Here is a 23,133-nt window from a genome sequence, read left to right as displayed (position 1 = left end):
GTGTTTTAGATGTGCGTGCGCTCCGAGGTCCTAACATCGACTCGGACCACTATATTGTTGCAGCCAAAATTCGCACCCGCCTCTGTGCAGCAAAAAACGCACGCCAACAAACACAAGGAAGGTTCGACGTCGAGAAGCTGCAATCACAAGAGACAGCCGAAAGATTTTCTACTCGGCTTGCGCTCCTGCTCTCTGAGAGCACTCGTCAACAACTCGGTATAAGGGAACTGTGGGGCGGCATTTCAAACTCCTTACGTACAGCTGCAACCGAAACCATTGGTGCAAAAGAACAGCTGGTACGACGAGGAGTGCGGTGTCGCAGCGGAGAGAAAACAGGCTGCCTACCTCGTAACGTTACGATCGACCACAACACGTGCGGGATGGGATAGATACCGAGAGTTGAAGAGGGAAGCGAGACGCATTTGCAGACAGAAGAAGAAAGAGGCCGAAATGCGTTAGTACAAACAGCTTGATAAGCTGGCCGACAGGGGTAATGCTCGAAAATTCTACGAAAAAACGCGGCGGCTTACAGAAGGTTTCAAGACCGGAGCATACTCCTGTAGAACCCCCAAAGGTGATCTAGTTACCGATGCCCAGAGCATACTTAGATTATGGAGGGAACACTTCTCCAGCCTGCTGAATGTCAGTGAACGCATAACACCAGGAGAAGGCGAACCCGATTCCCCAATCGATGACGATGGAGCAGACGTTCCATTACCCGGTCATGAAGAAGTTCGAATAGCAATTGGCCGCCTGAAGAACAACAAAGCGGCAGGGGCCGACGGTTTGCCGGCCGAGCTATTCAAACACGGCGGCGAAGAGCTGATAAGGAGCATGCATCAGCTTCTTTGTAAAATATGGTCGGACGAAAGCATGCCCAACGATTGGAATCTAAGTGTGCTATACCCAATCCATAAAAAAGGAGACCCCACAATCTGCGCCAACTACCGTGGGATTAGCCTCCTCAACATTGCATATAAGGTTCTATCGAGCGTATTGTGTGAAAGATTAAAGCCCACCGTCAACAAACTGATTGGACCTTATCAGTGTGGCTTCATACCTGGTAAATCAACAACCGACCAGATATTCACCATGCGCCAAATCTTGGAAAAGACCCGTGAAAGAAGAATCGACACTCACCACCTATTCGTCGATTTCAAAGCTGCTTTCGACAGCACGAAAAGGAGCTGCCTTTATGCCGCGATGTCTGAATTTGGTATCCCCGCAAAACTAATACGGCTGTGTAAACTGACGCTGACCAACACGAAAAGCTCCGTCAGGATCGGGAAGGACCTCTCCGAGCCGTTCGATACCAAACGAGGTTTCAGACAAGGCGACTCCCTATCGTGCGACTTTTTCAATCTGCTGCTGGAGAAAATAATTCGAGCTGCAGAACTGAATCGAGCAGGTACAATCTTTTATAAGAGTGTACAGCTGCTGGCGTATGACGATGATATTGATATCATCGGTCTCAACACCCGCGCCGTTAGTTCTGCTTTCTCCAGACTGAACAAGGAAGCAACGCAAATGGGTCTGGCAGTGAACGAGGGCAAGACGAAATATCTCCTGTCATCAAACAAACAGTCGTCGCACTCGCGACTTGGCACTCACGTCACTGTTGACAGTCATAACTTTGAAGTTGTAGATAATTTCGTCTATTTAGGAACCAGCATTAACACCACCAACAATGTCAGCCTGGAAATCCAACGCAGGATTACTCTTGCCAACAGGTGCTACTTCGGACTGAGTAGGCAATTGAAAAGTAAAGTCCTCTCTCGACGAACAAAAACCAAACTCTATAAGTCGCTCATAATTCCCGTCCTGCTATATGGTGCAGAGGCTTGGACGATGACAACAACCGATGAGTCGACGTTGCGAGTTTTCGAGAGAAAAGTTCTGCGAAAGATTTATGGTCCTTTGCGCGTTGGCCACGGCGAATATCGCATTCGATGGAACGATGAGGTGTACGAGTTATACGACGACATTGACATAGTTCAGCGAATTAAAAGACAGCGGCTACGCTGGCTAGGTCATGTTGTCCGGATGGATGAAAACACTCCAGCTCTGAAAGTGTTCGACGCAGTACCCGACACGGGAAGCAGAGGAAGAGGAAGACCTCCACTCCGTTGGAAGGACCAAGTGGAGAAGGACCTGGCCTCGCTTGGAATATCCAATTGGCGCCACGTAGCGAAGAGAAGAAACGACTGGCGCGCTGTTGTTGACTCGGCTATAATCGCGTAAGCGGTGTCTACGCCAGTAAAGAAGAAGATATACAAATACGTTTTCAATGGGAGATGTCAAAAAATGTATCGACAAATAATCGCACATAAAGATGATCAAGATATTCAGCGAATTATTTTCCGAAAATCTCGCAATAGTCCACTACGCGACTTTAAATTGAAAACAGTTACCCAAGATAAAAAAGATCACAGCTAATCACCCAAATATCTTAAAAAATATACCAAACGAAAATTTGTTCGATACTAATTTCCTTATCTTCGAAAAAGAAAGTACAACAAAAACACTGGTCATCCATTGGAAGCGATATCGGACCAGTTTTCATACACGACAGAGCCCATATCCGCATTATCCGACATAACAAAGACAAATTTTATCCTCAATGGCAAAACTTCGACCCCGCAGGATGGCTTTCGCCAATTATGATACAAGCGAAAATCCTGATTCAAGAATTATGGCTAGACGGAACCGACTGGGACAAACAAGTGAAACCTCTTCGCTTAGAAAAGTGGTCCCAGTTTGCTAGTAATCTGAAAGACATCTTGCAGATACAAATTCCACGGTGGGTGAACTACTCCCCCGAATACAAAGTGGAACTACGCATCAAGACTTACAAAACGCAAAGATCGCTCTTATCGCATCAACCCAAACGCGCTACTTCAGTCGCGACATACCATTACTCAGAGAGTAGAAGCCGATTGATAATAAGAGCTCTCACTTAGTTCTAAACCCATTTTTAAATGCGAACGCAGATTATGGTAGCACTTCCACCTAAGCGCTGCAATTTCGCTCTGCCTTTCACCACCGCCGTTCTCGATTTTGCTGATTCTTTTCAGATAAAGGCGTCCATGCTAAGATCTCCCATTTTCATGAAAGGCAACAAGTAAGGAAGGGCTAAGTTCGGGTGTCACCGAACATTTTATACTTTTTTGACACAGCCTGAAGTGCAGCAATAGCACCAGGCGAAGGCGGCGTCCACTTAGCAACCGCATTGCGAAAATGCTACAATCCGAAAGACGAAATGTCACGATAAGCGAAGACCTGTATACTGGTGGAATAAAGAAATTCCCACGCTGAGAAAACTCTGTCACGCAGCTCGACATCACCAACAACACAATCGAAGTGGCGAAAACGAAAACCGTTTAAAAGAAGCTTTTAGAAGCCACAAAAGCTCTTAAAGTCAGCTATAACCCGTAGCAAAAGGAACTGTTTTGAAAAGATCTGTGGAGAACCGAATATAAACCCCTGGGGGACTGCTTATAAAATATGCATCCAAGTTCAAAAATAAGCGGCAGCAACCCAAATGCGCTCCGTTCATGAAGAAAGTCGTCTAGGCATTATTCCCGACGCACGAACCGATTACTAACGCTGAGCAACGAAACGAAACTGCTGAATCACTGGTTACTGAAGAAAAACTATTGGCCATAGCCAAAAAATTCAAAAACAACAAAGCGCCGACTTCTAATAGCAAAAGCGATGAGCTCAATTATATTATATGCAGCTCCAGTATGGATACAGGCTCTAAACATTAAAGCGTATGCTAGATCAATAAATGCGGTGCATAGACTCACAGCAATAAGAGTAACAAGTACTTTCCGAACTATTTCCAGCGAAGCAGCTGAAGTACTAGCTGGTATGCCGCCCATAGACATCCAGGGATACAAATTCGCAAGATTATATGAGCAATCAGCGCCAATTACAAAAATCAAAAAAAGAGAGGAGAGAACAAAGACCATAATTATATGGCAGCAACGGTGGCAAACCTCAACCAAAGGACGGTGGACCCACAGACTTATACCAGACATCCATATGTGGATAACTAGACAACATGGAGACCTGGACTTCCACTTGACTCAAATATTAAGCGGACATGAGTGCTTCAGAGGCTACCTATACAAATTTCAAAATGGCGTCAGTCCGTATTGTTCGATGTGTGCGGAGTCCAGAGAAGACTCTGAACACGTGTTTTTCCACTGTCCTCGGTTTCGAAACATAAGGGGAAAAGTTAGAAACTGCACTAGCTGGTAGCCTAATGGTGGAAAATTTGACTGCATTTATGTGTCAGTCCTCCAACAAGTGGATAGTTGTTCGCGAGGCGGCAACTTCCATCATGACTAAATTAAGACAGTTACAACAGAATAGGCGTCAGTCCGTCCGTGCTTTAGAACTGGGGTGGGCATATTCAGCCCTATCACGCAATCCATCGTAGAGTGTTTTTTCGGGAAAGTTACGAAACTGCTATCATGCAATTCGAACAGTTCCGAAAGTAAGTTCGAAATTCGTAGAGTTGCGTTCACTGAATTCACTGGGAACGGAAAATTTTTAAGTTTAGCGGAATTTTTGTACGACAGGTTTGTGCTAACGGAGAAATAAATTTCCATATGTGAGAGTCATGATTGCTGCCAGGAAACTGAACATTGACATAACGTATTTTCATTTTATTGCCACATATCTGCAAAACATTGATTAAGATGTTTGAAATGCGAATTTGTCACCAAACTTACAATCATGGCAATGATACTAAAGTATCCTTTGCGGTTATAATAGAGAAACTTATCTTTAGTTGGGGCAACGATTTTAATATGTGTCCCGTCTACACATAAAATCGCGCCTGGAAATCCGTATTTCTGAAAAAAATCCTTTTTCGCTTCCCTTTTTTCAACATCACTTTAATCGAGGTTTATCCACTGAGGGCACAAATGAGACTGAAGCAATCCCAATACTTCTTTTAAGATGCAACAAAATGTTGACTGAGCCATTGGAATATCCACTCCATGCTGATAGCCTCTTTCAGCTAAAAACCGTAAAACTGAAGACAATCGATGAAGTAAAGATATAGACGACGATCTTGAAGAACTTGCATTCCTCTCTAGAACATCGAGGACATACGTAAAGGCCGCCTTATTTAAGCGATAGTTTTTAATAAACCTGTTTTAGAAAAATAATTTTAATAAAATTTAACAATGAATTTTTATGGATTTATGAACTGTACATTTTTTCGTCCACATCGAAAGGGTTATTCCTGTCCCTCAGTGATTTTCGGTGAATTTTTATATCACGCCGACTTCTCTCACGTTCTTCCTCAAGCAACATAAATGAAAACGTTAGCGAATACATATTTTTTGGTCGTAAAATCAATTTGAATATAAACGTTTCCACTTTTATTAATCCTAATTTTTATTTTTTCTTCTACACAGCTGATTTCGAAATGTCAAAATTCAAAATTAAGTCTGGCAACAAAAGTTTCGAATTCACATGAATTCAATGATAGCAAATTGTTCGTATTCGTAGCGGACATTCGTATTCGTAGCTTTGGTACGATGGATTGCGTGATAGGGCTGATTAACCCTCATTGGCATTTTGCCCGTGCGGGCACGAGTGCACATTTTGAGGGCTAGGTGAGGGGATCATCGCGGGCAAACAGGAAGAGGGAAGTGAGAGCAACGTATTTTACCACTCCATATTTACAAAAGAGAGCAACGTATTTTCCCACACCATGTTTACAAATGAAAGCGTGCGCATATATGGGAAGTTGCACTGTGGGTAATAACTGTAAAATTGCCTAACAATTTTAAGTTTCTTTGTAACTACTATAAATTTATAAAATGTAAGACAAATAACAAAAAGTATAATAAATACTTGATTTTAGTAATCATTTTTTTAATATGTCTTTATATCAGCCTTTAATTTTGTTTATTTGAAATAATAAATTATTTGTTTGGTTTAATCTCATTTGCTATAGTTACACGCATTGTTGTACCAAAATTTAAATCAGATAACCTACTTATTATTCTATATACTGTAGTAATTATAAAAATTGTCTTCAATATATTTGAACTTTTCTTAAAATAACTCAAATTCAGAATCGAATGCTATTATTTACAAATGTATAAACTAGTTTTAATAGTTGGATTTCAGTTTTGATATTTTATTTTATGAAAAATTATAATTGAAAACTTAGATATGTACAAAACTACATATGCGTATTGAGTAATAGCAACATTGTTCGAATGAAAACGAGAACAAAACGCTTGCCGCTCGTAGCGAAGTGAGAAGATCTTTCTGCCATTAGCGTCTGTATTCTATTTGTGTGCTTAGCCACTCTCAATCAATAACGTCATACCGCGCAAATATATTTTTATTTGATGATTTCTTATATTTTTGAAAATATGTGTTCCCTCCTTTCTATAGCGCATATTATTATTTTAATACATTTCCAGAGGCAACTTAGATTTTTCAAGTTTAACAAAACAATTATAGAAAAAACCTCAATTCTTTGAATATTTTGATAAAACAACCAAAGTGAGAATATCACAAATCATATATTTATATAAGTATTTTCATTAAATGGAACAGCAATATGTTTAAACACAATATATGTATATAATGGTCACAAGTATCTTTTTTTTTTATATATGCAGATATGCATATGTACGTATAAAAGCCCACAACTTGAGAAAAGTTTTCCCAATTGTAACTAAAATGAATTTTTACAACTGGCATCACCACCGTTAACTGATCTATCACATGTATAGTGGTGTGAACAAAATAGGAATAACCATAGGGTGTTGTGAAGTTTTAAAATATGATGTTTTCTTATTAAATAAAATTGTTTTTAGGTACAAGTATAACATAGACATATATTTTTTTCCTAACTGTGATTAGAATTTCCAGCTTGCAATGGTAAATTAAAACAGATATTAATGCGAATCTCTAAAACGTGCAAATTATGTTTACCTCTTTTTGTTCACACAACTGTACAATTCTGATATGAAGTAAACTTCCGCTATTAAATTTGTGTACAATGTCAGTATTGCCGCAACCATTCTGCGATGAACATTAAGTTGCGGAGGAATGTAATTGATTTTTTCTCGCAACTTCTTATGCCCTTCCCTCCGTACACTGATATTTCCCTCATCTAGCCCCCGTGCGCACTTTACTAACTTTTCGGGCAAAAATGTGCCCATCCCTGCTTTAGAGTAAAAAACGTAAAGTGTGTTGTCACTCCCATGAAGTAATACCTTATCTGGTGGTTCCGTGGGAGTGAGAGTTTAGCGGATTAAAGTTCCGCACTACAGCTTTTGATGGTTCTCCTCCTACTATAAAAAAAGTCCTTTTACTTATAAAAAATATATTTTTATTTTGATAAGAATATTAAAAGGCGCCCGACCAGGGACCGCGATAAAAAGAATTCCGTTTATAAAATCCTTCGTAAGACTAAGTAAATGCTATATTAAGAATTGTAATCAAGCAAACAACGTTCTTAATTACTAGACTGCCTACGTCATTAGTAATAATAAACATCAACAATAAAGAAACAGTCCTTTTACTTGGGCTTAAAAAATCTATTTCTATTTTGATAAGAATATTAACTGGCGCCCGAGCAGGGACCGCGATAAAGAGTATCCGTTTATAAAATCCTTCGTAAGCCGGTCATAAAAATTGAAAGGAGACATAGTCACAGTGAAAACAAAACCTTTAAATAGGAAAAGTTACCTCATAGGGGAACAAAGTGAAATCTACAAGGATGCCAACTCCAGCAAATTTAGCAGCACTACAGGCTATACTAGCAGATTTACAAAGGAGAGTATCCATGCAGGAAAACTGATATCTGAATATACCTCATCCTGCACCAGATTACAAATATACACTCAACAATCCCGAAGAAATGGATCTGAACATATTCAAGATCCTCACCACGTTCAACGGTGACCAAAACGAATACAGAGCATAGAGAAAAATGGCTACCAGACTAATGAATAGCATTTAAAATTTCGAAAGACACAATAAATACGTGCAAGCTCTCATGGTGATACAATCTAAAATCATTGGTACAGCAGCACAAATATTCTTCTTCTTCTTTACTGGCGCAGACACCGAGTTAACAAAAGCGCGCCAGTATTTCTTCTTTTCGCTACGTGCCAATTGGATATCCCAAGCGAAGCCAGGTCCTTGTCCACTTGGTCCTTCCAACGGAGTGAAGGTCTTCCCCTTCCTCTGCTCCCCCCGGTTGAGCCATAAATTTGATTCTATCGCAAATAGAAATGACCCATAAAAACGAGAAAGTATCCCGAGGCATAACAACTGAAGTACAATTCAAAGCAGTGCGCACATTTATATCAGGATTAAGAAGCATCGCTATAAAATATGTACCATATATGCAGCAAACCTCACAGAATCAGCCCAGCAGGATGCAACCCGTAGAACCAATGGAAGTAAATTCGTCCGCTCAATATAGACCACCTACTCAACATCAACCAGTGCAACAGGATGTTCCCCAACAACCACAGCATCAACAAGCTTTAATTCTTTCCGAAATCCAATTAACCACTTTAGGAAGAGAGATCAAGAAGAATCATTCAATTAACAACGACTAAAGGATTGGAAACTAAATCAAATCAACGATTCCCTACTTCAAGTGAATACAATAATCAAATATCTTTTATAAAGAGGAATGGATTGCACAGATTACAAAGAATATCTCCGGATGGTAATCCAGTTTTTTTACAAATAGATACCGGTTCAGAAGAAAATTATGTGAGTATAAATTATCCGTATGCTGAAAGAATTAAGTTGAAACAATTAACAAAAACAATGCATGGGAATTCAGTAATAACCCAAAAAAGAGAAGTGAATTTATTAGGATTCGATAAGGAATTCATGAAGTTAGATAAACTCAAAGATTGTGATTTTGTTATAGGCATTAAAGGCTTAAAATAAATGACAGCTATCATAACTATTTTCGATTACTCCATTAGTTTCTCCAAAATTACAGATTCAGTTAACCTAAACTACACTTAGGAGAACAAAAATATGAAGAAGAGATAAAAATTTGAATGCAAGAGAATCATAACAATGAATTACTACCATACAAACTACGGTTGAAACTGGGTAATACAATATCCCTGTACACAGACAGATAGAGGATTTGTAGAAGAAGAAATAAATAAATTATTGAAAAATAAAATAATCCAACCAAGTAAATATAATTCGCCTATATGGACAGTATCAAAAAAAGGTACATACGATAAAGGGAAAGCAAAAAGAAGGATGGTAATAGACTTTCAAAAATTAAATAAAGTAACCATCTCAGATAGATATCCTATCCCAGACATAACAATGATGCTACTGAATTTAGGTAACGCTAATTATTTCACCGTTTTCGATTTAGAATCAGGAATTCACCAAATCATGATCGAGGAACAAGACAGGGAAAAACAACAGCCTTCTCAATAAATAGTGCGAAATACGAATTCCTTCGTTTACTATTCGGACTAAAGAACGCCCCACATAGGTTTCTGCTAGTGCATACTGCGGCTAAAAATATAAGGAGTTGTCGCAGGATAATGACATTTGGTACATCATTGTTTTGGATTCCAATCAAGAAAAAAATTAAAAAATTTTTTTAAAAAATTTTATTTTACGCCCACCTCCCATATAAGGTGAAACTTAATTTTTGACCTACAGCACTGATTTTTGGTACATAGCATTTTTATGACTTTATATATGTTGGTGTTAAATTTCAATAATATCCGCCCACTTTTACGCCCACCTCCCATACAACTAAATTCTCTTTTATTAAGTCTCTTTTAGCAAATTTCTTACATCTTCGTGACATTCTGACATTGTTTTTTTCAAGGGGGGCAATTTGGGGCAGCTGAATTTTTTTTATCGTTTAGCTGAGACTTCAGGCTTTAATTCGGTATATGTATGTCGACAGCGGTAGACAGCGCTAAAAAGATGCACCACTTTGAATTTGAAGAACATTGAAATTTTGACGTCCAAATTATGTTGTTCCACAAAATTTTTTATGCATTATTTTTTTCAATGGATTTTGATGCAAATTTTTTCTTTGATACATATTATAAATGAAAAATAATAACAAAGTTGAATTTCAATAGTTGTTTTATTGTATCAATGATTTGACTTTTGAGTAAATTTTTTGCTAATTTTGATGTTTTCTACATTCACCAACTTTGGGTATTTCTGGACAAAAAACTAATGCAGATAGAATCCTAATACTTTGGGAAAATAATGTATAGATAGTTGGTAACAAACTGTGAAATTTTCATTCAAATCAGACAACATGAAATTTTTGAATTTCGGCCACAGATATCCCAATGTGCGCCCCCTCAATCTTCCAAAGATATGTTGATGACATACTCAGGCCTTACATTGCCAAATATGCATATGTATATACTGATGATGTCCTAATATATTCAGCTACACCGTAACAACATACATATGAAAGACATTACCAATATCATACAAACTTTACATAAAGCCAATATGAAAGTTTCAGACGAAAATTCACATTTTTCAGAGACAAACAGAATTCCTAGGGCACATTATTCAAAACGGTACGATTACAGTAGACTCCAAAAGAATCGAAGCCATAGATAGGTACAAAACCCCTGAAAACCTAAAAGAACTTCGATCATTCTTGGGCATTTATCAAAAATTTCGGCCAAATAACAAAACCACTCACAATATTTTTGCGAGGTGAGAATGGGAATATATCAAAAAACAAAAGCTCGAACATCTTATATATAAAAATTAATCGCAAAATGTGTTGGTAAGCGCATAACTCAAAAAAGCGTGGACTAATTTTGCCAATTCTTTTTTTAAAATGTTCGTTGAGGCTCAAGGATGGTTTTTACGGCAAGAAAAATTCGAATAGTTGCGGGAAAACCCCTAAAAACATCCCTTTTCTTTTTCCCATACAAATGAATGAATGTTTGTTTATTAGTAACGCTAAGGGAACGACTGAACCAATCTTGATGAAATTGTCAGAGAATGTTCTGTGTTAATTTAGAAATAAAAAACCGGTATGCTTTTCGTGAGGAAAAGTCGGAAAATTGGATTATTCCAAAAAGTTAATTTTTTTCCATACAAATTTTTTTTTTTCAATTTTTTTTGTTTCGTTTTTCAATTATTTGAATCGTTCAAATTTGTCGTTTGCTTCAAAAATGTTTGAAAATTATTCAGTGAAAATGTTATGTATGTATTTGTTACGATGCCACGAAGAGGTCGCCCTAATATCGGTCGGCGTTCTTTTTGGCATCAACATACATTAGCAGCCCAAGGCACATGACCGAGTACTCCCAGAATGCATATGTGCAGTATTATGGATCGCGGTCAATCAGCAAGCGATCGTCACGATGTCACAGCGCGACTTTTCAAGCAACAGCTTCGATGGACTTTATCTTGAAGCAACGTACATACGTATATATGGTGCTGTTAGATGCTAGATGTACTCTGTTGAGTGGCAAAAGAAAGGTTTGCCGCACGCACACATTCTTCTTTGGATTGTGGATGGTGGTTACACCAGATCAAATTGATGAAATCATTCAATCATGCGGAAATTCCTGATGCAAAGAAAGAAGTGATAAAAACCAATAGGGTGCATGGACCTTGCGGACACCACAATCCCACTTCGGTTTGTATGTCTCACAATAAATGCACGAAACAGTATCCAAGTGTTTTTCTTTCGGAAACACAAACTAAAAATAATTGATATCCACTCTATCGGTGTTACTCGCCAAATGACAATGACAGAGCATTCAGCATCCAATTTAGAAGAGTGAATATCGAAGTTGACAACACATGGATCGTCTATATTCACCATTATTGTCTAACTCACATTCAAAACTCATATCAATGTTGAGTATTGCAGTTTGGTATAATCGATAAAATACGTTTGTAAGTACCTCACCAAAAGAAAGTCACCAACTAAAGCGCCTTGTAGGATATTTCGTTTTGCAATTCTTGAACGTTTTCCGACTGTTGTGCGTCTCGCAGTTAATTTGGAGAATGGTCAAAGAGTGTATTTCAATCCAGAGAATACAGTACAGCCAGTGAAAACACCGCCAGCAACAAAATTAACATTTACGAGTTTTTGCTCAACTTTCGTCAGTGATCCGTTTGCGAGGACATTCGGAAATACCTTGATATTATACGTGGAATGCATCGTCGAAGAAACTAGTAGATGGACATCCAGGTGTGTTCTCAACTAATGCATTAGGACGAATTTACACAATCCACCCGAAAAACAACGATAGTTTCTACCTTCGGTTGTTATTGATAAATGTACGCGGTTCAGCTTCATTTGAGTCATTGCGTACTGTGAATGATACGGTGTGTGCAACTTTTTGAAAATGATAATCACTGGAGTGCAAATGAAGTTCGCACACTTTTCGCGATAATCATTTCGACATATCAGCCTTCAAATCCGCATAAATTATGCAAAATTCGCTAAGAATTGGAAATGGGGAAATTCCGGTCGATTCTTCCGGTGGTTTGATATCGATTCCATCTGCCGTTTATCAATTAACGAAAGATGAACTCATCACGAATGTTCGGACATTAGACAAATTATCGTAACTACGAGAGAATTGCGCTCATACAAATCGATCGATTGTCTTGACAATGAAGACGACGCCGTGAATTATCCAGTGGAATTTCTAAATTCTTTGGAGAGGCTTGGTATGCCACCGCATCATTTGCGTCTCAAAGTTAGATCAGTCGTTATATGTTTCGCAGTCTTCATGCAACGAAACCGTGTAATGGAACCCGACTGATTGTGACGCACCTATCGAATACAAGGGGGCAGAATGCTTGATTCTACGAATTCATTTGAGTTCTCACGATTTACCATTTCAGTTCCAACGTATTCCGTTTCCAGTGAAAATTGCATTTGAAATGACAATCAACAGTACACAAGGATAGTTTCATAGTGTGTGGCATAAATGCTATGTTTTTCACACAGCCAGATATACGTAGCGTGCTCACGAGTTAGAAAACCATCTTTTCTGTACACCGGAACAGAAACCAAAAAGTTTTATTTATCAAGTTGCGTTACATTGAAAAAACAAAATGAAATGTTAACTTTGTTTTCATTTCAAAACAAAGAGCAAATAAAATTACATATATCTGCCAGACTTTGAGAAAGAATTCGAACTCACGACTGACGCAAGCAATTATGCAATAGGAGCTGTATTAGCCCAGGCAAGAAACCCAATTGCATTCATATCACGCACATTGACACAAACCGAACAAAATTACTCCACGAATGAGTGAGAAATGTTCGCGATTGTATGGTCACTGCGTAAACTTAGAAACTGCTTGTTTGGTATAACGAATTTAACAATTTACACTGATCACCACTAAAGAGATGGAAAAATCAGATAGAAGAATATGGAGCCAAATTAAAATATAAAGCAGGTTCTCCAAATGTAATAGCAGACGCACATAGCTGACAGGTCTTTGTAACAACCAACAAGTCCATACACTTTACAGAAACCTCAGCTCCAGTAAGAATAAAGAAAGTAGCCGCTCCTATAAATCAATTTAAAAATAAAATAATTATAATAAAATTAAGCGAAACGCAATTAATACAAACCACGGTATTTCCAAAATACGAAAGGTTCATCGTCCATTTCACAACACAAAATGATTTAATTGGAACGTTGAAAAAGTAATAAATCCAAATATCACAGCAGCTTTCCACACGCAACTAGAAACTTTTTACGAAATACGAGTACACGACATTATATTACATTTGACTCAGCGAAAAAAAAGTAGAGAAAGAACGAGATGAAATAATGAAGCATACTCACGAAAGAGCACATAGAAGCTCATAAAAAAATACTCTGAGAGAAGAAACCAAGAAACTCGCAAAAATATGTGTCATATGCAAAGAAAATAAATATGACCGTCTCCCAACAAAACAAGTATATGGAAAAACCCCAATACCAAAAGGCATTGGTACATCCATAAAAATGGACATATTTCACATTAACAATACCACATAATCAACAAGCATAGATTGATATTCAAAATATGCGTGTATTAGAAAACTAGAAAACAATTCCATAGAACTCTAGAAGAAGTTCTCACTGAAATATACTCATTCTGCTCACAACGCATGACTGATAATGAATATCTTAAAAGCATCGCGCCACGAGCATTATAATAAAAATTACATATACAACACACAATGACTACGCCCAGCCATTCGACATCAAACGCTCTAGTTGAACAGTTGAATTCCACAATATTAGAAATAACTCGGGTTAAAGAAAATCGTGAGGACACGATCTTAACAACCGAGGGGAGGACCGTACACAAGGATAACCTTCGCAACAATGAAAACTCAATTAATCATAGGACTAAACCTACGATATACGAAGAAATATAAATGCAAACTTTGAAACCCTAATACAGAGGTTTAACATTAAAAGAATGAAATATCAAACACTCCTCCAATTCTATAGAGAATTATTAGACTTAACTACTACAATAAATTTTGCAAAAAATTGAAATTTATGTTTTGCAACAAAATTATTAATGTTTTAAAATATGCAAGAATTCACGTACTAAGAATACAAGACACCGTTATTGTAATATTATATATAAATATCCAATCTCAAAAAAATGTATGCCAAACTTTCAAACTAAAGGTGTTAGTATAAACAAGGTATATTACAATTTGACAACTTAGTCACTATATGTATGTAACAATAATTATACTCCTGTACGAAACTGTAAAAACAATTGAAGCAAATAAATGTGTAAACACAATATTACTAAACAAGGAAGCACATTGTAACATAATCCAAGAAAAGAACTATCCTGTAATAGATTTAAGTCATGGTAACATTATAATCGACGGAACGCATAAAGTAAATAACGAAAGCATAAAAGGAATTAACCTACATAGTTCAATGTATCTGTAGAAATTGATTCCGAATATTATCATAAGAGGTAAAAGAATTTAAGAAAAATAAATAATAAATAAGAATTAAAAATTAAAAATTTTAGAATCACAATCAAAATATCACTTTGACAATATTCAGAAATTAAACAAATTAATAATTCCATCACAAATAAATTTTTATTGCTAACCACAATAATAATTATCGGGTTAAGTATATACATGGCTTCAAATTATATATAACGGGTGATTTTTTTGAGGTTAGGATTTTCATGCATTAGTATTTGACAGATCACGTGGGATTTCAGACATGGTGTCAAAGAGAAAGATGCTCAGTATGCTTTGACATTTCATCATGAATAGACTTACTAACGAGCAACGCTTGCAAATCATTGAATTTTATTACCAAAATCAGTGTTCGGTTCGAAATGTGAAAATCCGCTTTTTTATCGACAAATTTTGTTCAGCGATGAGGCTCATTTCTGGTTGAATGGCTACGTAAATAAGCAAAATTGCCGCATTTGGGGTGAAGAGCAACCAGAAGCCGTTCAAGAACTGCCCATGCATCCCGAAAAATGCACTGTTTGGTGTGGTTTGTACGCTGGTGGAATCATTGGACCGTATTTTTTCAAAGATGCTGTTGGACGCAACGTTACGGTGAATGGCGATCGCTATCGTTCGATGCTAACAAACTTTTTGTTGCCAAAAATGGAAGAACTGAACTTGGTTGACATGTGGTTTCAACAAGATGGCACTACATGCCACACAGCTCGCGATTCTATGGCCATTTTGAGGGAAAACTTCGGACAACAATTCATCTCAAGAAATGGACCCGTAAGTTGGCCACCAAGATCATGCGATTTAACGCCTTTAGACTATTTTTTGTGGGGCTACGTCAAGTCTAAAGTCTACAGAAATAAGCCAGCAACTATTCCAGCTTTGGAAGACAACATTTCCGAAGAAATTCGGGCTATTCCGGCCGAAATGCTCGAAAAAGTTGCCCAAAATTGGACTTTCCGAATGGACCATCTAAGACACAGCCGGGGTCAACATTTAAATGAAAATATCTTCAAAAAGTAAATGTCATGAACCAATCTAACGTTTCAAATAAAGAACCGATAAGATTTTGCAAATTTTATGCGTTTTTTTTTTTTTAAAAAGTTATCAAGCTCTTAAAAAATCACCCTTTAATATGATGTATCAGAGAATGAAATATTTAAAAAATTATAATCAAGCTTTCACAAATGCCGGAATGCAACAACTCATCAAGAGGCACTTAATACGCATCGTCCTTCCATTAGGTTGGCAAAGAAGGCATATTGCATGTGGGCTGCAAGGACGAGAGGACCGATATCTGGCTAAGGGAGATCGCTCCCAAGTTGGAAGGCTGGAAGGGCTGCGTCCTCTGCGCAAAAAGAGGGGTGGACATACGTTGGATACTGAATCTTTGTATCGACGACGAGTCGTACAAGTACGTCTGAGGAGCAAGCTTCCGCTTGAATTACAACGGCCACCGAGAACAAGGAAGTTGTGAAGAAGCTTGTATGAGGGGAGCTACCATCCACATAGGAACTCCTCGAGGGGCTAGGGGATCCTACGGATGACAGCGCGGATGACGGCGGGGATGAGGTCCGGCTCCTCATTGAACCGATCTTGAAGTGGCTGTCAACGTGGAAGTTGCCCACGTGAATCTGCACCACGCGGGCACAGCCTCGGCTGTGAGGAGAGGCATCCACAGCACCCACAGAGGCCGAGGATAGACTGGTAAGGTACTGCACAGACTGCCCCTAATCCTATGATGTGATGCGAACGCCCATCGCTCAGCATGCATACTGAGCAGGCAGATCAACCAATACTACTCTTTACCAGTTAACCTCGGAGATACACTGGAGAGAGGGGAAGTGATGCTTTGCGCCTTCCTAGACATTGAAGCTGCTTTTGACAACACGTCTGACAAGAGTGTAGCCAGGGCACTGGAGAAAAATAATGTGGAAACACCGGTGCGCAGATAGATATAGAGCATATTGCGCACCAGAATTGCTGAAACCACAGTAGGAGATACAATGATTCGTCTTGGCACAACAATGGGCTGCCCACAGGGGGGCGTGCTATCCCCCCTGCTATGGAGTCTTGTGTTGGACGACCTTCTAGCATTGCTAACTGACAATGGGATCCTCTGCCAAGGGTAAGCGGACGACATTGTAATTACTTCACGAGACGTTAATACCCAGTCTCAGGAACCTTACACTTGGGGGCAGAGGGATAGTGACAACCAACGTGATCAAATATCTTGGTTTCACACTAGATTCTACTCTGCGGTAGATGCAGAATGTTGATCTGGCCTTGGTCAAGGCGACAAAAGCACTAATGGTGTGCAATCGGCTGGCGGGAAAATGCTGGGCTGCAAGCCAAAGATTGTTAGGTGGTTGTAGACTATGATCGTGCGACCAATAATCACGTATGGGGTGATGGCCTGGGCCTCAAAAGCTACGCAGGCTTTCATAGGGCTCCAACTATCGGAGATGCAACGAATAGCTTGTGTCTGCAAGTAGAGTGCAATGCGCCCCTGTCAGACGGCAACACTTAAAGTCGTGCTTGAACTCACACCGCTTCACTTCTGCAAATAACGGCAGAGAGGGAGGACAAAGGTAAGGTACTCTCGTCTCAAAGTATGAAAGAGATAAGTGGCACTATACCATTGGCCGCAAGGATGAGTGAAACGATTCCACCCTCGAGCTGCTGCTGAGGAATTGTACGATCAAATGATACATTGAAGGCTCGAAAACGTCGAAAAGTATCGGTGCAGGGATCGCAGGCCCACGCACTAAATGTGGTAGTGCATAGAGATAAACCTCCAACGCAACTATCGCAAAGAGCGTATAGCCCTACTTTGCGATAATCAAGCGGCACTAAGATTGTCACTTATGGAGCGTCCCCCGCCGCTTTGTTGCTCTTCATGAGAGTAATGGCTATTCGAACTTCTTCATGGTCGGGCAATGAAACGTCTGCTCCATTGTCATCGATTGGGGAATCGGGTTCGCCTTCTCCTGGCGTTGTACGTTCATTGCCATTCAGAAGGCTGGAGAAGTTTTCCCTCCATAATTGAAGTATGTTCTGGGCATCTGTGACTAGATTACCTTTGGGGGATCTACAAGAGTATGCTCCGGTCTAGAAACCTTCTGTAAGCTGCCGCATTTTTTCGTTGCATTTTTGAGCATTACCCCTGTCGGCCAGCTTATCAAGCTCTTCATACTCACAGCCCTCGCAGCGTACGCAAGTCTAGAACATTGGAGACGTGTCTTCCGTCAATCACAACATTATCAATAGGCGCGCTCCAAGCTCTAATAGAAAGCATCCCTTCACATCATCCTTCTCTTCCGTCGGGGCGTGGGCGCAAATCAGCGATATGTTGAAGAACCTCGCTTTGATGCGGATTGAGTCTCTCTCCCACCACGAATCCCACACCAAACTTGCGCTCCTTTATATGGCCACCGTAGTAAATGCCACAAGGACCTACTTGTCTCAGTACTTGTCCCGTCCATCGCATTTCTTGGACGGCGGTGATGTCAGTCTTTATTATCGTGAGGACATCAACCAGTTGGGCAGCGGCACCTTCCCAATTAAAGGACCGGACATTCGAGGTGCATGCCCTCAATTCCTAGTCCTTATTTCGTTTGCCATGGTCGTCGTCAAAAGGGGGGGTCTCTCATCCGAGGCTGATTGCTAGTTTTCATTGGGGTGTTTTTTTACGTGGCGGGTCCCAAACCCAGCGCACAATCCTATGCAAGGGATGTTTCGCCTTCTCACTTTAGCTCGCCTTCAAACGGATGTTCTTAGGCTACCTAGAAGATAATTGGTCAGAGACCGGAAGTCGTGAGCTGTTTGAGCCATATGTAAAAGAATCGTTTCTGGCCACTCCCAAGTGAATGGCGATCAGAGAACTTTCCTCACTTGCGTGAACTTCTACACATGACTCCATCCTCCTACTTGGGCATCTACATTCTTTCAAAAAACGATTGTCCCTGCCGCACGGCAGAGTGGAATGACTCCACGCTCGATATACTGCTGAGAAGCAGCACTATCCAGAGGTACACTGACGGTTCGAAAACACAGGAAGGAGCAAGCTTTGCGGGACCGCATACCAAACTATCTATACCAATGGGATGTTTTCCGAGCATTTTTCAAGCAGACGTCTTTGCTATAAGGTAGTGCGTAGAACTCAATCTCCAATCGCAACTAGCGTATCGCCATACTTAGCGACAGTCAAGCGGCACTAAAGCCAACTCAGCGTATGGAGTTAGGTCGGTTTTAGTAGAGGGGTGTATAGGAAGGCTGAACCGCCTATCGGTGTGCAACCGGATACACCTAATCGTCGGCAATGAGCTAGTCAACGAACTAGCCCGCTTTGCGGCGGCATCCAAAATGACGGGGCCAGAACCATGCATTTCCGTGGGGTTCCACACTCTTAAGGAGCTGCTCCGCACGGCAGCAAGAATGCGCCATATCAAGCTGCTTCTAAGAGCGTACAAGCTCCCACGGTTTAAGGAAATAATCATCCTCCCTTAAGACAAATTCCTACTCCTTGTTCCGCTCTACAAAAGGCACTGCAGGCTCAGGAAGCTCTTGTCCAACATAGTCAACGCCTCTTGCGCAAACTGCCGGTTCTGCGGCATGGAACAGGAAACCTCAGAACACCTGATTCTGGATTCCATCTACGTGAACCATCGTATATATATGTTTATCTTTCACTCCAGAAATGCTGCCCCGTTGTGATTGCTTCTTTTTGCGTTCTGTCCCGTTGTTGTTGTTTTAACGGTTATTCAATCCCCGTTAAGATGGTAAGGATTATCTAAGTTGTCGTCGACGTCAGCTAACGGAGGTCCAGGAATCGTGCTGTTTCGACGGGGCCGGACCAAAAGGAAAAGGGTGTCAGATAACTGGAGTTGTCAGGGCAAGGCAAAGAGGTGGGCAGTGTTATGCGGAGACTCATTGCACGCAGGACATATGTTGGATATGCCGGGGTCTATTCTGAACAAGTAGTAACGGGTGATTTTTTTGAGGTTAGGATTTTCATGCATTAGTATTTGACAGATCACGTGGGATTTCAGACATGGTGTCAAAGAGAAAGATGCTCAGTATGCTTTGACATTTCATCATGAATAGACTTACTAACGAGCAACGCTTGCAAATCATTGAATTTTATTACCAAAATCAGTGTCCGGTTCGAAATGTGTTTATCGACAAATTTTGTTCAGCGATGAGGCTCATTTCTGGTTGAATGGCTACGTAAATAAGCAAAATTGCCGCATTTGGGGTGAACAGCAACCAGAAGCCGTTCAAGAACTGCCCATGCATCCCGAAAAATGCACTGTTTGGTGTGGTTTGTACGCTGGTGGAATCATTGGACCGTATTTTTTCAAAGATGCTGTTGGACGCAACGTTACGGTGAATGGCGATCGCTATCGTTCGATGCTAACAAACTTTTTGTTGCCAAAAATGGAAGAACTGAACTTGGTTGACATGTGGTTTCAACAAGATGGCGCTACATGCCACACAGCTCGCGATTCTATGGCCATTTTGAGGGAAAAACTTCGGACAACAATTCATCTCAAGAAATGGACCCGTAAGTTGGCCACCAAGATCATGCGATTTAACGCCTTTAGACTATTTTTTGTGGGGCTACGTCAAGTCTAAAGTCTACAGAAATAAGCCAGCAACTATTCCAGCTTTGGAAGACAACATTTCCGAAGAAATTCGGGCTATTCCGGCCGAAATGCTCGAAAAAGTTGCCCAAAATTGGACTTTCCGAATGGACCACCTAAGACGCAGCCGCGGTCAACATTTAAATGAAATTATCTTCAAAAAGTAAATGTCATGAACCAATCTAACGTTTCAAATAAAGAACCGATGAGATTTTGCAAATTTTATGCGTTTTTTTTTTAAAAAAGTTATCAAGCTCTTAAAAAATCACCCTTTAGTATAACCTGCTACAATATCCAGAACGAAGTTGCGCAATTTCCTTCTGTCCTCATTCCATTTGACTACGGAATCGCACAATTTAATGGCCAATCTTTTTTGGTGACGTTTCACTTAAAATTTGAACTTTTTCCTCTATCGGCCGAATGAATATGTATCCTCTTTTGTATTACGCTTCTTAAAAGCGTGGGCCTGCAGTTGTTGTTGTAGCTTCTTGCTACTTGTAACCCTGGTAGTATATACGAGTACCCCAGCGCAACAAACTCTTGTCGATTTGCCCCATTGGTGCAAACACTACCGACACTGCGATTTCCTCCACGTCCAACAACTCGTCTCGATGAAATTTATCAAACGAATACTGCGAAGAAACCGCGCCTAACTATCGCGCACTCCTTCTTTGCTCTAAAAGTATCTAACTGTTCTTGTCGCTATTATTTCTCAGTTCGCAGGAAACCATCAGACCTCACTCAGCAACAGTTTCTCTATTTCTGCTACTGTGCTTATATGCCAATTTACAAGCAAAAGTACCGTAATATATGCCGCCTATGCGTCGCCTACGTTAAACGACTCTGTGGCACATACACTTGCCTACAAAATATTAGCACACCGACGTACGCATGTACACTGATATACAAAGTGCAATTACTAGTGCTCCGACATGTAGAACTGAAAATATTTAATATGCAGTTTTTTATTAAACTTATTTCATACTGTCATTATTTTTAAAATAAACGAAACCGAAACGATTATCGACTTCGGAGATTGATAAAAAAAGATGCCGAAAATCAGTTAAATTAGGAAATGAACTAGAAGTATTTGCTTTTTGCAAAAATTTTAAAATTTAGTAAGCAATGGGTCTTGCGAAAATCCACCAATCAAATTATTTCCGATAAAAAAGGAGGTAATAAAACATATTTGCAATCTGCTGCACATATGCATTAAATGTTTCGAAATTAACACGCCAAAGAAACTGGATTATAAAAAAATGGGAAAAAAATATTATATGTATTGAGGACAATAACAAATAGTAATGACTTAAATGACTTTTAAGGAACAAGCTTACATTTTTTCGAATATTTGAAGAACGGAAATATCGATGAATCTGCGAAAGAGTTCCCATTATAAGCAAATAGAGTGGTTTAAAATTTTTAAAAATAGCCGCATCTAAGGAATACTGGCGCACCCTAATAAAACACAGCTCAATCCACCACAGCTGATGACACCACAACAGAACACCAACTCATCTCACCACAACAGAACAGCAACTCATCTCACCACAGCTGTACATCAACCCACCCACCAAAAAGAATGGACAAAAGGGAAAGCACACACAATTCATCACCCACTCATCGCCGATACACATTCGTTTTATACTTTTTCGGTGCCGATCACGCGCGCTGCAATAATTTGAGAAACCGAAGGAGAATCAGGCAAATCGTTTCATTACCCTCGAACCCGCTTATTTATATACAATTATTTTAATTGCAACGTTAATAACTTGTTATAAAAGGAAATTAAACTTTAATCTAAATAAATCGCATTTTAACTTATAAATAGTACTTAACGCGAGTTTAAGTGCTTTATCTGTCTAATTAGTGGTCCGATCAACTGAGCACATATATAAGAAAGATAAGAATAATAATTGTGTGGTGGCTATAAAAGTGTTCCGCAGTGGTAAAATAAACAAACATCCATAAAAGTGTGCAGCGCAAAAAAATACAAAAAAACCATATGTACTTACATATATATAAAGAACAAAAAACATAACATATCCATATCTAAACACATATATACTATATATCATTGAGGTGGTAAAAATGTGAAGAGAGTGGAGAGAAAAGTTGAAGTGACAGATACAAAAACAAAATGCTTTTATAAAATTAAACAATAAACAGTTCCAACAAACAAACAAACAAAAAAAAAACAAATATACAACTGCTTATGCTATACCCTATCTACATTGGGTCAATTACATTACATACTCGTTTTTTACCAACATAAACTGAAAATAAAAACTTATTTACCAAAAAAAAGTTTCGAGCAACAGTCTATTGCCTTATTCAAAACATTTACACTGATAAAATTGAAATGATGATTGACGACAAAAATCAAAATACACCTGCAGGAGCTAGCTAAATGCTCACAACTGGTTGCTAAATTTATTTCAGAAAGTGACAGTTTAATAAGATACCGCACTAGATTTT

The 23,133-nt window shown here is 39.3% G+C and overlaps 1 protein-coding gene and 1 long non-coding RNA gene across 2 annotated transcripts in view; both read right to left on the bottom strand.

Annotated features, from left to right (window-relative positions):
• Positions 1 to 23,133, bottom strand: part of LOC105225175 (rabankyrin-5) — a 144,673-nt gene that overhangs the window by 113,792 nt on the left and 7,748 nt on the right. The window lies entirely within an intron of this gene.
• On the bottom strand, positions 1,584 to 20,930 carry LOC125776797 (uncharacterized). Its single transcript, XR_007421968.1, has 2 exons — positions 20,772 to 20,930; positions 1,584 to 15,982 (listed from the first exon to the last, which is right to left on the bottom strand). It is a non-coding gene; the product is annotated as an uncharacterized LOC125776797 (long non-coding RNA).

The sequence above is a fragment of the Bactrocera dorsalis genome, chromosome 2 (genome assembly GCF_023373825.1).
Source record: "Bactrocera dorsalis isolate Fly_Bdor chromosome 2, ASM2337382v1, whole genome shotgun sequence".
NCBI classification, from domain to species: domain Eukaryota; kingdom Metazoa; phylum Arthropoda; class Insecta; order Diptera; family Tephritidae; genus Bactrocera; species Bactrocera dorsalis.
This window is presented reverse-complemented; position numbering and strand designations above follow the sequence as displayed.